At 43.5% G+C, this 14,778-nt stretch overlaps 1 protein-coding gene across 7 annotated transcripts in view; it reads left to right on the top strand.

Moving 5' to 3' along the window:
- The first annotated feature begins 585 nt into the window (after positions 1-585).
- INPP4A (inositol polyphosphate-4-phosphatase type I A) overlaps positions 586-14,778 on the top strand; it is a 134,650-nt gene continuing 120,457 nt past the window's right edge. For all 7 annotated transcript variants that reach the window (XM_067294405.1, XM_067294381.1, XM_067294396.1 and 4 more), the window contains exon 1: positions 586-627. The gene's annotated coding sequence lies outside the window, so the exon portion shown is untranslated. The remainder of the gene's footprint in view (positions 628-14,778) is intronic.

The following is a 14,778-nucleotide window of genomic DNA, read 5'->3' as shown; positions in this document are numbered from 1 at the left end:
TAGCCCTGTGAGAACGGGTTAAGTCCCGCGCTGGCCTACAGCGGCTTCAATAGCTGCACCATTAACAAATGGCGCCAGGGCTCCTCATCCGTAGCCATTTCAACACCTGCAGCTGGTTGGTGTTGCTCAATAGCTGGTTCAAGCGGGGACATTAGGTGAGAGAGAACGGAGGAAATAGGCTGGTGTTGAAAACAGCAAAACAGCCCCCTTTTCCCCCAAGAGGTCTGGATGACCTCAAAATTGGGAGGTTTTTTTTCACCTCCCCTCAGACTTCAATTCTGTGACGTTTTATTTCTTGAACACCCCAGTTTCTGGCTGCAAGTGGTAGTACAGGGATATATATATATATATGGATACACACAGACAGACAGACAGTAGAGCAGCGGGCGTTTCGGGCGCGGCCCCGGCCCTGCCCGCTCCCTGCCGGCCGGGGGCGGCGGCGCCCGCAGGGGGCGGCGGCGCCCGCAGGGGGCGGCGGCGCCCGCAGGGGCCGGGCCGGGCCCGGCGGCGGGAGGGGAAAGGCGGGGCCGCCTCGCCGGTGCCGTCACCAGCGGGCGGCCGCTAAGGGGGCGGCGCCGGGGCCGGCGGCTGCCGCGGGGCGCGGCGCGGCGAGCCGGGGCTGCGGAGGTAAGGGGCGCCTGGCCGCCTCGCTGCGCCTTCCTTCTCCTCCTCCTCCTCCTCCTCCGGGGGCCCCGAGGAGGGGACGCGGGGGGTGGGGGACAAGGTGCGCCTCCGGGGCGAGCGTCCGCCGTTGTGGGGGCGGCCGGCCGGGCGCGGGGCCGGCCGGGGCGCCGCGGGCGGGGGGGGCGCCGCGGGGGGCGGTTGGCTGTTGAGGCGACCGTTGGGCCGGGGGGGGGGGGCGGCGGGGAGCGCCGCCTCTGTGCCTCGTCCTCTGCGCGGTGCGTGCACCCGCCGCCCTCCCCGGATTGACGCCCGCGGAGGGGTTGGGGTAACCCCCCATTTTGGGGTTGCAGCACCCGGTGTTTACTTCCTATGGCATCACCGGGGCCGTCGCAGCTCGTCATCCCCAGCGCCCGCCACTTGGTCTGGACGCGTCGCTGGGATTGGCATTATGCGTTGAGCCTCTGCTGAGGTTTATCCTGAGCATCTGCGTGACCTTACGTGAGGCGCGCCGAGCTGTCCTGTATAAATAAGTGCATATAAACAGCTGTGTTGGAAAAAGACAACGACAGCAAAAAAAGGATAATGGCTGTTCGCATGTTTCTTTGCATTCCTGTTTCCAGATGTTTGTGTTACAAGACCCGTGCTTTTCAGCGTTAGCCTAGACACCTGTATTTGCTGGTTTGTGTGATGCTGTTGGTCTGTAGAACAGCAGACCAATGGGCTCCCTGTCCCTGGGAGGTTTGCAGTGCAACTTGCTTGTAGTTGCGGTAGTGCTGTGACCCCAGCACGAAGCGATGTGGTCAGGGTGGTAGGTAGCACTGTGGCCTCCACACCTGCATGCATTTGCACGCCAGACCTGCCGTATATGGAAACATGTCCGTTTGCAGGATGCTCTTTCCTGAGGTGGGATTGTCCGGTGTTACCGGGAGGAGTTTGAAAAACTGAAGATCAGAGTCTTTGCTCGTAATTGTTTTCTGATTGTATGCAGTGCACCCATGGTCTTCTGTGGGTTTCGTTTTTTTCTGCAGCAGTGCTATCGCTCAGGGAACAGGAACTGAAGAGCAAAACTTAGTGTGCAGAGTTTGCATGGAAACTGCTAAGATATTTAAGAACATTTAACCTCTATTAATTTATTCCAGACAGTTTTTATGATTCCTTTCCCATGTAGAAAAGCCTTAAAAGGAAGAAGGTTCTGTGTTTAGTTTGGTGCATATTTTAGATTTTTGTCTATTCATTATGTTAGAATATGGTTCTGGAATATAGTAGGAGTGTTTTACTGCATATGCAGTACTGATGCACCCTTATCCGTTTCACATGACTTTGACGGAACACTATAGGAATGAAGTTGTAGCTTTGTCCCAATAGTATACATTTTTCCCCCATAGAGTGAACAAAATCAATTTATGCTAGTCAAAGCTCAGCGTAAACTGCATATACAGAATAACTGCATATACAATAGAGGGGCTTTCTGCCTGTGCAGTCAAGTACTTACGTGTTGACTGTAGCTCTCCATCTCTGCAGGCCAATATAATTCTGTCTGCAGAAGTCCGTAGTGTTGAGCTTGTCTATATTAGCAGTAGAGGTAGCCAGTAAGATTTCACTGTTTTGTTTTTTAAGTGACAGAACCAGAGGCTCTTGTATGTTTGCATGCCCTCAAACTCTAATGCAAGTGAGATGAGCTTGCAAAACCCTGTTGTCCTGGAAACCAGATTATCTATTTCCCCTTGAGAAACCACTGTATGCTAATGCTTGTTTCAAAAGCTCTTGTTTTAGAAACTCATTATCAAGGTTTTCTGTGCTTGTGAAGTTTTATTTCAATGGTATGCCTTGTTTCTAGCAATTCGAAGGGTCCTCGGAGGGAATGCCACATCTTGCTGATTCTTTCTGAAGTCTCTCTGACAGTACTGGTGTTAGGAGGGAGCAGATAGTGGTGGAGAAACATAATAAACCCTTTGCAAGAATTTGAAATCCGGTATTCTTAAATTTAAGTGTCTGGCACTTTCTAAGCTTTGGGATGGACATGACCTCTTTGATTCACCATTCTCTATTGACAGTACCAAGTTGTTAGCAAATTATGATTTCAGTGCTTTGCTTTCAGGTATCCGTATCTAGGCTGTATGCGTTTTTCTCAACACATTAGAGCTTTGCCTGTGACTTAAGTTATTTGTAATGAGCTAATTTTAACTTAATCCATAGTGGATGCTAGGCTGTAGGGACACATGAAGGAAAAAAACCCCCCACCAAAATGTGGCAAGGAGCCGCATGATCTTCAGAGGGAGTTTGGCTCTGTTACTGAAGACAGTAATGAACCCACCTGAAAAACTTCTCTACTTTTGTCCCACTTGCTGTCAGCTGAGACGGAAGGCATCAGCTCTCTCTCTATGCTTGTTTTAAATGTTCCTTGAGCTTTTGAGAGAGTAAGTACCAACTAGGATAGTAGAATTTTTGGTCTGAAGGCCTCAGATATATTGAAGGTTTGACAACCTCACCCATCTCTTAAACCTGGTCAAGTCCAGTCTTGTTGTACAGATATTGCATTAAATGGAAAAAGTTTACCCTGTGGAGTGAAATGAATGCTAGGAGAAATGGGTGCTTCAGTTGCAATGCATTCTGGCCTCTTAATCTTCATATTATTGTACTGGAACTGGGAAGGAATTAGAAAGGTCAAGGGTCCCTTTTCAGTTTGTTTCCTTGTTAGAGTGAATTCAGACTTCTAGTGATGTGCTTTGTTACAGCAAATTTAAACAGTCTAATCAGTATTACATAAGATGCACTTTTAAAATTTAAGCATACTTCTTGGACCCTTTTGTAGATTCCTTCAGTGGAAAGGCTTCCTCACTTCTTGCCTGGATGTTGCTTCTACCTATAGTCCTTAGAGAGGAGACTGAATAAGGTTGTAGAAAGCCCAGTTCAGAGCTTTATCTCATGTGCTCTTTGCTTCTGCCTCTCACTTCCCTTCCTGTTTCTTTTCTGACAAGCTGAACTTTTTCCCTATTGTAGGATTATCTACCTAACTCTTAAATGAACATCCTTTGCAAAAATGTTGTTAGAAAATATTGGCCTTGTAAGAAGAAAGATTTGGGGTTTATCTACCTCATCCACGTCAGTCAAGCAGATAGATGTAACCTGAAATATGTTTAAATCAGATGTATTGCTGTTTACCTAATATGATTAGCTCTTTACTGTAGACTACTCTTTACCGTAGATTCCTTTTGGTCTTCAGATACAAGGCAAAATTTTCCATCAGAATTGTTTTTTCTTAACCTTTTCTGCTCCACAGCCATTTCCTGCTGCCACTGTGCTCTCTCCTTCACTTCCAGTGTTCTTCTCTTTGTAGTCATCTACTTACTGTAAGGAAACTGCGGTCACAGATTGGCAGCAACTTGTTGTGCGGGGCAAAAACAAAGAACAACTGGGAGCAACGCAGGTTGAGAATGAAGCATGGTCCACGTGAAGTAAGGAAGATAAAAGAGGCATTTGTAAATAAAAGAAGTCCCTGAGAGAAGGGTGTGTGCCTGGGCTGCACTGGGGAGTGGTAGAGTCGCAGCTGGCTTTTGTGGTTTGTCTGGCACATGGTGAGGGAAGTGTGCATGAGATAACAGAAGGCAAACTCCTCAAGTACTTACCTGGCGGTTATCGGGGCTCTTTCCTTGTTTCAGAAGCTAGGGTTAATTACATTGCATCAGCCAGCACAGATGCACACAGTGCTTCTGTTCAGTTCCATGGACCCAGCCACTTTACTGTCTCTCGCAGAGCAAAGGTGGTGCCAGTTCTGCAGAAATATGTTAGCACTCCTTGAAAAGAACATTTGAAGCTACAGTAGAGTAAAAGTATGTTCAGTTTGGGAAGATGTTGTCCCCGGTCCTTTATACTTGCACCAAGTGTGAATTTCTTGAATTTATGATGTTTTTACCAAATACACAATAAATAACAAGTAGGAATGTTAGAGTACAAAGTACATCCTAACTTAGAACAACGTTGATGATGCATAAGTGTAACATAGTTTTCCTCCTAATCTTTGGGCAAGTTGAGATCTTGATTTTAGGTGAAGGAGATTTCCTTTTAAAATTTTTGGTGTGGCTTGTGAATACATCGCACAGGATTTCTCTGCGGCTGAGTCTTGTGAATACATGTCTGTGTTCACTAGAAGTACTCATTTCATACAGCAGTGAGATACTGTTAAGACCCTGTATGGAATCAGCAGCATGTATTAAAGAAGACATTGATACTCTTGACCTGTTGACCTGTATGCAAGGTCCACGCATGAGAATATGTCCCCTTTGACTTTCCTGTATTTCTCAGGAAGGCCTGCATCTTGTTCATGCCTTACTGCTCTGTCATGCTAACAGAGAGGCGTGTTGTGTGAGAGGTGACGTTCTCTAAATACAGCCCTGTTCTTCCAGTTTATTGCAGACAGAACAGATTTTGTGGAGGAGACAACTGAGCAGGGTGAAAGGGAGTAGCATGGGAGAGCGGGGATCTAAGTATAGAGGGGGAAAGCGAAGGAAGAAGAGAGAAAAGGATATGAGAGTAGATGGTCTGTACAGGAAGGAGGAGAGAATGTGACAGAAGAATGTGTCCAGTGTTTTCCTGGCCTGTGTTGTGCAGTGTTTCCCTGCGGAGCGCTTTGAAGTTGTAGTTGCTGCCAGCAGAGAAGGAGTTCTGCACCTGTAGCTGCAGCTGGGCTCTCCAACTCTGGCCAGCAGGGCTGACCTTGGAGAGAGCACAAAAGCAGGGACCAGGCTTTAGCACTGGTCTTCTCTGGCAGATGGGTCTTGAATATGGGAAGTAAGTGGGGCTGTGCCACTGTGAACGCGAATGTGGGGACAGAGGCCTGATACAGGGTTTGTACGTTGCGAACTCACACTGCTAGATGAGATGCCTTAGAACAGCTGGAGAGCGTCATCTGCTCTCACAAACACAGCTTTTTTCTTCTTTGCTGAAGAAAATAATACATTTTGTATTATTTCATCACCTACGTAAACACTTACAAGAATAATTATTCTTTCTACTGGTTTGTGTTGATATGACTAATTATGGGAAGTGCATCTGCAAAGACATTGCAAATCTTTGGAAACAGCACATCTCAGTTACATGGGGCTGAGCTACCCTACCTGCAGGGCAGTAAACTCTTACAGAGTTCTGCAAATAAGAACGGTGCTTTCTATGCACTCGCAGATGGCTCTGCCTGTGTTCAGTTCCTTTCTTTTCTGCAGGGCAAAGAAGTCCATACTAACTTTATGCTTGAATAGCTGTTTTGCCTGTTTGCGCCTTGCCCTGTCAGTGAGTTTCCTGTAACTTTTTTCTAGTTACAGGAGCATGTATAAGCAAAATAAAATGTGCTTAGAAAGAATGTGATGCCTGGGATTTCTCCTTGCGATGAGCAAGAGAAGTCTCTAAGATAGAATGTAGGAATTATGGCCAGTGGTGGAGGCACAGAGGATAGCAGGTTTGCTGAGAATTTGTTCTTCCACTCTTTCTTTGTTGTTAAATCTTTTTGCAATGGGGAAAGTACAATGCTTGCTTACTGCGCGGTTAGGTATTATGTCTTTCTGTAATTCAGATTTGTATTTATTTCAAGCGTTAACCCTTGGCAGTCTGAAGTTTGCATTCAGGCTTTAGCAGTGTTTTCTTGAGAACTGTCCAGTCTTTGAGAGTTATAACAAGACTTCAGAATCAAAAAATGGCTTTGTATTAGGTGTCTCAGAATTACTTGTCTGCATTGGAGCCCTCTCTGTTCTTCTTCTGTCTTTCTCTACATTTTCTCAGTGATGATCTGTATTAAAGGAATAATCTTAGTTTGCTAAGCCTCCAATTTTTCATAGTATTCTTTCAAAAACAAATGAAAACCAGTGATATTTTTTCAGTGATGCTCAAAATAAAGTAGCTAATGACAGGACTCTGAAGATTTTTTTTTTCCCTTACCTTCCTGAATTTCTCTGTGCATCTTGCTGCCCATGTATCTTGTCTTGACACTGACAGTTCTTTTGATCCCATAGCTACTTTTTATATTCATTAAGCTGGAAATTACTGCCTCCCACAGCCAAGCAGGTGGAACAAAACATGTGCCTGCGCTTCAGCAACTTCAGTGCAAAGTTCAGCAGCTTAATTTAAACTGGTGGCTTGACATTTCTGAAGAGTGTTCATGTGATCTGGTCCATTGACTTTGCTTGGGAGGCAGTAAACTTTAGCAACAGAGTGGTAATATGTTAAATCACCAGAGCTGCTTGCCAAGCTCTATGTGCCATTTTTCTGTTATATTTTTACCACTGAGTGATAAGTATTAGTGCAGTTAGTTCTGCTAGCAGTTCTCAGAATATCAGGATTTATTTAACACTACAGCATTTGTTTAAAAAAAAAAAAAGGCTTCTGTATATTCCTGTGGAAAATGCTATGTATAAAATATAAAATCTGGGATGGGTCTTCCTGTCCAAGTCCAGAAGTCTCTAGAGCATCTCTCAGGTGCTTTCTGTGTATGGATGTCATCTGCACAAGAGAATTATATCATGGATATTTTATCCCTTTCCATTTGTGTGGGTCACTTTACGTTCACAGTTATACAGTATCATATGGGCAGATATAGCCACAACTAATATAATAAAAAAGCAGTCATATCAATAGAAAAGTCATGTTTGTCTAGCCATGTTTAAGAGTCAACGTTGCAACTGGAAACCAGGAATTAGTGTCGTGTGATACAACTCCTTGTGGACTTGCAAATTTGTTCTGCTCTCCAATCATGTATTTCTAGAAACATTGAATATGGTCCTGGAGATTTTCTGGTGATCATAAGGAGAGAGTGTTGCTTTTGATCCCAAAGTGTGGGTAGACTATCTATCATAATTTCTGGGATCAGGTGATTGTATTCAACATTGCTGGTTTCGTGCTGCAGGGAAGGCGATGCTGCACCACACAAACAAGACAGTAGAGACGTGAAGACAACATTTTAAACCCCAGACGACCTATGCTGCTTGCAAAATGGCTGTATTAAAAGAACAATCCATCTGATCACAATTTGACCTTGTGGACTTCAGTTATGCTAACTCTTTAGTTAGATGATCTGCTTTTCTTTGTTGTGTTTAGTGCACAAGAATGGCCTAATCTGGGGGTAAACTGAAGTCCTGCTGTAAAGGACATTGTTGAGCTCAACAGCTTTATTTGTTGTAGAAATTGTAAAATGTGCAGTGAGCGAGACAGGTGATTGAAGGAAGAGGAGAAGATGGTCTTGTGATAGAGAGCTTCAGAGGTCTGGGATGTACCCCTACCACCTGCCACAGTTCCCATGTGGTGCAGGGCAAGTCTTTTAAAACTGTCCTTTTGCCATTGGTCAGTACAATGTTTCTCGATTCTGGGGTGCCCAATTTAAGATCTTTTTTTATTTTTGATTTTACAAAGTGCTAAGCCCTCACAGCTGTTTGTGCGTGTATTATGGAAAGTACTGTGTACTTCAAAAGTTGGACACCCCGAGTTAGTTGATACTTTATTCCCTCTGCCCAACGAGTCCAGTTCTCCCTTCAATTTCATGTCCAGTGTCTCTCCCATTCCCTCAGCTGGCTCCCGGGCTCCTTTCCCAACCTTAGGTTGCCCCTCTCAGCTCCCTCGATGCTCCTTGCCAGTCTCTTTGCCCAGCCAATATCTGTCTGTTCCCCAACTCTTTATTGCAGTGCTTTCTCCCAGCCAAGTAATTCCTGACCTTATTTCTAGCCCCAGACCTCAGTCATGGTCTTCAGCCACCTTCACGTTTTTAACCCAACTTTGCCAATATTGCTCTTCAAATCTATTACTCCTTTCCCTACTCCTTTGGTCTGGCCATTTTCTCCTTGCTTTTGAATTTGATGTCCTGCTCTTCCTTCTGTAGGCTTGTCCTAGAAATGCAGTTTGCCTTGGCCCTGTCCAGTGCATATGCAGTTTGGTCAGCTCTGGAGTGCTCAAAGTAATTGTTTGGCATCTTTGGAGATTTTAGTTGTTAGCAAATCTCTGCTGAATCTGTGTTAGCTGTGACTTTTAAAGGTTTAGGATAGAAAGGAAGGATTGCCAGATTTCTTTTTCTTTGATTTATGCAAAACATATTTTCCTTTAGCCTTTATTCTTGGCAGTAGTTGAACTGTTTTAGCTGAAATTAATGGTTATGTTTTTAAAACCAGCCTGAGGCAAACACTCAGCATGAAAAGTGTTTGGGCACATGCTTTGGGAAAAACTAGCAACTGAAAACAGCAGTCTTTTAAGAGGTGGTGTTGAGCAGCCCTAGTTACAGGTGGTGGTTACAAGTGGTTACCAGTCTCACCTCCTGATATCTCCTCTTTTGCTGAAGGGTTAAGGAAGTGCTTTGCAAACTCTTCATTCTCTTCATACAAACCAGTATATCTCAGCTATTGTGCAGTAATACAGCAGCATAATATTGGCATGTAATGGCATATAAATGATTTTTAAAACAACACTGGCCTAGTGATGGCGTGTAAATGACTTGTCCAGAAGAAAGCAAGGTAAATTTATGTAGCAAGGAACTGTTTCCAGTGCAAACAAAGACTTTCCTACTGCTCCCCTTTTGATAAGAATGATGGAAATGTCAAAGTGCATCTTTGCTTTGCCGCATACCAAAACTCTTCCCACAGTTTCTCCCCCTCAAGCAATGCAGTGTTCCCAAACAACTATGAAGAAGGATTTGTTAAGCACTAACTCAAAATGTATGGGTGCTGCCCTATAAGCTGTCTGCAATACTCAGTCCTTCTCTCATCAAATAATGAACAGACTTCATCTTACCAAGTTTGTGAGACTTGAGAGGACTACATACGTTCTGATTTCATGGTGAGTTCAGATTAAATCTCTCCTACACTACATTTCTTCTGGCAATAAGATATCAGCCAAGAATGGTTATTTTGTCAGTTAGTTTGATCCAATATAGCCATCTGTATTTTAGTAAAATTATCACTTTCCAAGAAATATCAAAGAACTGTATTTCTGCTAACATGACAAATGGTTGCTGTAGCAGTGCCCCAGACACAAGCTTCCAGTAGGAGGTTTAAGTTTACTGCTTCACTTGTGTTAATTCTCCATCAGGTTGTCACGTAGCTTTCTATCTTTGTTTGTGACTTCTGTGTCATGGTGTCCGAAATGTTCTGTACTTAATATATCATTGGTAGGTTACAACTATGGGTTCCCAAGAGGCTTTCCAGCTGGGAGCAAGCAATCTGTTATGACCAGAAGGATGTGTCTTGTTTATATGCTCTATAAAAAGACAGCGCAGCAAAATACAGTCAGTGAAGAAATAGACATGAAAGCTCCTGTAGCAAATGAGTGTGCAGTGAGAATTTTGGATGTTTGTGCTGCAGTGAACGTGGAGAATATTTCAGATTGAATATGTAATTAATATATTGAATGAGTATGCCTCCATAAAATATTTGCTGTTCTGTTGTATAGCATAAGTAGCCCAGTTACCGTAAAGATATACGTGTCCAGGTGCTGTCAGAATTAGAAACTTTAGCACCCTGCAGGCTTGGATGTGAAATGAGCAATTATATTAAATCTGCTGAATAAAATGAGCATGCTACTAAAAATAAGCTGGTAGGATGTAAATAAAGCCATTAGAAGGCATCACGGGCTCCGTGTTGGCTTTCTGCACAAGTAGGGAATTGTGCTGCTTTTCAGTGGGTTCACAACACCTGCTACCTCCCAGCAGGATGATATTGTCCTGGGAGAAGAGCTGCTGGTGGAGTGGAGGTTTCTGCTCTGCCGTGTAGGAGCTGTTCAGCAATTAAACTAGCTGCAAGGTACAGGGAGCCTTTGAGAGCAGCTCTGAAAGCGTGGCTCTCCAGTCCTAGCAGAAAGCAGGTGCCTGGGGGGACAAGCAGTGGGGGACTAGCTGAGAGGCTTTGATTGTGGATCAGCATTCTTCTAGTGAGGTTTCTCTTCCTGCAAACAGCAATGAAAACTTCTAGTGTTTTGTTACGTAAATGTCGTGTCCCACGTAGTCAGGGGCATTAGATGTCTCAGGGGCTAAAAACCTGGCATATGAATACAAATTCTTTACTTCTGTGCCTTTCTGTTTCCCTCCTGTTGATGTGAAGTGACATAAGCATGGTTTTCCCCAGCTCCCCTTGCCTCAGAGTTAACATACATACTGCTACTCAGAAAGTAACGTTAGTTCTTGGTCTTGAAACAGCAGGGCGCTGTCGTGTTGCCGTCTTTCTTTAGCTGTCCTGAGTTACTCTGAACATTTTGCATCTAGCTTTGAAGTGTTTAAAATCCCTAGAACATGTTTGCTTCTGGGGTATCTGCTGTTGGGTGAAAAAGGCAAGAAACAAAACAGTCCCCTCTGCCAAGATGTGTGTGACAAGGATAGTTCACCCCAGAAGGAGTTAACATTAGAACCTCTCTTCCTTTCCATGCTGCATCTGACAGGTAGGGACTGGAGAGAGAAATAATGAATCTCTTTTCTGATACAGTAGAGCTTCTGCAAGGATGCTCCTGGGAGCTTTCAGTCTGAGTGTGGAAATGCATTTTGCCGTATGCGAACCCTTTTCCTCTCCCATTTCTTACTTCTTGCTCTGGAAATTTGCATTTGGGACAGGCATCCAGGATGAGTTTTAAGTGAAAGGGTGATAGAAGCGGGAAGGGAAACAGCTCTGTGAAACTGTCTGGAGAGTCCTGTGAAAGGTTCTTTTAGGAGGAAGCATGGTCCTCTTGTCCCAAGTAAAGTAAGGTCATGAATAATTCTCTCTTGTAAAAGTCAGGCCTTACAACCTCCTTTTTTCATGCAGCAGTTGAAGAAGTTTCAGGGAATGTATGTGGCAGTAATACTATCAATGTTAGTTATTTGAAAATCACAGGAAGCCTTCAAAATCATGAGGGTTTTAGAAATAATCCTTGTTGTGTACTTTCATAATTGTATTCTAGTTTTGAGTGGGCCCCAGTCTTGATGGCCTGAGCACAGCAATATTGAGTAAAATAGCATTCTGCATCTCATACTTTGCTCTTCCTAAAAACCCTCATAGCTTTTCTGTGACTGAGTGTGGTTTTGAAGAAATAACATGTATCTTGCAGGCTTTACAAGTTGACTTGAAGTCACGTTTCCAAACTCTACATTGTGCCTTCACAATGGTTACAAGGATGGGTGAAAACTGCCTTTATTTGGGCTCCTAAATACATGCGGATTTGCATAATTGTATATAGTTCATTGTCTTAGGGATTCACCGTGCAAAATTATGCACAGGATGTGAATTTGAACTCTGATGCTGACAGCAGCGTCTGTCTGTATTGCATCTACCTGGGACTTTTAGAAAGTGAAGAATGAGTGAAGTACAAACAAGTTGAAGCTTGATGGTATTTCTGCAGCAGAGCAATATAAGGAACTAGAGAGTCTCTGCACTGAATGTTTTGAGCCTCATGCTTCATGGGAAGCATTAAAATTTGGGCTGCTCCTGCAGGCAGCTCTGTGCTCCTCGTTGTCATGACAAGGGCATTCTGAGAGGAACGTGGCCAGAGCATGATGTACCCTGGAAATTTCCAGCTGGGACCTGCTACTGAGGTTGATAAATTAGAGCTCTCAAACGGCTGGTCTAACTTAAACTGTGAGGTTTAAAGTTTGGAGGAATCATGAAGTGGTAAAAATCGATCTTTGTCCTTTTCTGGGTTTGTTGTTTACCAGCTGGGTTGGGGAAGGAGGAGCCCATGAAGGCTTATGTCTTGAGAGAGAGTAATGTTTAGTGGCTCTGGAAGGGGGAGAGCTTTTGGTTTTTCTCAAAAGTGCCAAGCAATTTGGGTACAAAAGAGAAAATATAAGTGCTAACCCCCATTTCCTTCTACTTCTGGAGATTTTTTTTTCATGACCCCTTTCTCCTGAATGCTGCAGTTATTCTTACAGATTAGGAATGGTCTAGAATGGGTCCATTTGAAACAATAAAGCCATGCAGGTGGAAGGAGAAACATCTGAAGAGAAGGGTGTTCTCAGAGCACAAGTTGAGAGGTCTGAGCTCTCTGTGAAGTATGAGTGGGTTAGGAAAAGGAAAGCCATGCATATGAGTTCTACACAAACAGACTTAAAAAGATCTTGAAATTAAATTGTGGAGCAGATAGGGCAATATCATTTATCTGTCCTTATTTTTAGGATGTTGTAGGTGGGAAGGAGCTAATGAAAGATCCTCTTAGAAATTATGATGCTAAGATCATGAGAGCATAACTCGCAGAACTGCAAGAAGCAATGCATTAAAAACAGAAAAAAGGAAAGAAAAAACAAGGAAGTGGAACTGTGAACTCAGAGGGTAGTTTGGTAGTACTGGATTAACAGAATTAGCAATCAGAAAGTGAAAGCATCCAGATGTCTAAAAATTGGGAGATTTACATTTCTCAGAACAAAAATGAAAGGAGAAGCAGCTCTCAGCACAATAAATTTTTGAAATACTACACTGGAGCTTGAAGGGAGTACCTTCAAGGCACTGTGTGAACTGGTACAGTACAGAGGCAGTGTAAAATTTCTAAGTGGTAAGAATTTGCTTTACTTTCAGAATCAGCCTCCTAAAGCATAACAGGAAAAAAGAAAACCCCAAAGCAAAACATGAGGTTACCACACTGATTTCTGCAGACACCCAAATCAGAGGAAACTATTAGTTGCTCTTAATACATTTAGAAATAATATTTCACTCTGCAAAGCTGTCCTAAAATATTCTCTCGACTGCGTTGTTTTTAGTATGATAATTACTAATAGAAAAACTTCTTTAATGGTTACCCTGTGGGCAAAGACAAATATGAAAATTTAATTAATTTCCAGAGAAGAAGAAATATGCCTTAAAAATAAAACCATGGTTACTTAAGTGACTATTTCTTCAACAAGCCATTAAAACCAAGGAAATCGGTAGTTAACCTGTCATTGGTAACCTGCAATCATGATTTCATCTTTCCCATTTCCACGAGCCCTGAGATATATACCTATTTCTTCTGTCTCCATCCAAATGAACAGCTTTTTATTTCTGAGCAGATATTTGGTAAGGATATTTTCTAAGGTGAGACTCTTGTGGCTGTTCTGCATTGGAGTAGGAAATTCAATGCATTACTAAAATGTTGGCGGGTACTTCTGTCAAGTAGCTCTGAATGCCACAGCACATTGGATGTAAAGAGGTTTTTTTGTATCCTACTGAATCTAAAGAATGGGCTAACATCCCACTGGTAAGAAACAACTCTGTCCTCCTCCAAACTAAACACCATGACACTTGGTTCCTGCTGTAGGAACAGCCTCTTGTCTCCAAAGCACTGCTCTCTGTCCTTCCTAAGTGTGAGTCTTTTGAGCCTGTGAATTGTAAGTCAGCCCCTTCCCATCCAGTCACCTGCATCCATGTTAACTTTTGAACAGCCATTGCACCCTTTCACCTGGTGAATGGATGCGTGTTAAGGAAGCATTCTGTTACAGTGTTTAAATGCATTACGCAGATGAGTAAGTATAGGGAAAACATTTTTTTTAAGTGGGGTTGCTTTGTAAGAGAGTTTATTTGTGTGAGGTTATTGTCTGCAGTGCAGGAATGAGATGATATACTGATGCAGGATTCCTGCTGCAGTACGTGTGGTGGTTTCCTGTTGCAATACCTGTGGTTGGAAGTAATCTGGATGTAAGACCTGTTTTTCTCCTAGTTAGGTGACATTTTGCACAGGGCTGAAAGCAGGAGCTGTGAGCAAGGCAATGGAGAGATGTATGAGGGCTTTGTAGCTGAAATTTGAAAAGGAAGAAGATAAAGCTGCATGTTTCCTTTGTATGGTTGGGTAGTTTTGTTGTTTTTACATATTTTGGGGTATCCATTTGAATAATATCAAGTAGCATTTAGTGAAGATTTCTGGGAGAAAGAGCGCAAGAGAAAGACCATGCCTGTATGTGTATATGGCGTGTACCCATATTTGCCAGAAGAGCAGCACGGATGATAACCTGTGTCTTCTCTCAGCAGCCCAACCAACACCATTTTCCATGTCACCTTTCAGTCCCGTGTCCTGCTCTTCTCCTTCAGATCCTACACAAAACCCCTCTACCTTCCGTGTGCTGTTCAGACCTCATATTCCCACTCAGTGTGCTTTGGATGCTCGAAAGCCCTTTCCCGGTGACCCCCATTTCTGTCACATTCAAATTTGAAAGTGATGTTTCAGCGCTGCCGCATGTGCATGGCGATGCACATATTGATA

The sequence above is a fragment of the Apteryx mantelli genome, chromosome 1, assembly GCF_036417845.1.
Source record: "Apteryx mantelli isolate bAptMan1 chromosome 1, bAptMan1.hap1, whole genome shotgun sequence".
Lineage (NCBI taxonomy): Eukaryota > Metazoa > Chordata > Aves > Apterygiformes > Apterygidae > Apteryx > Apteryx mantelli.
This window is presented reverse-complemented; position numbering and strand designations above follow the sequence as displayed.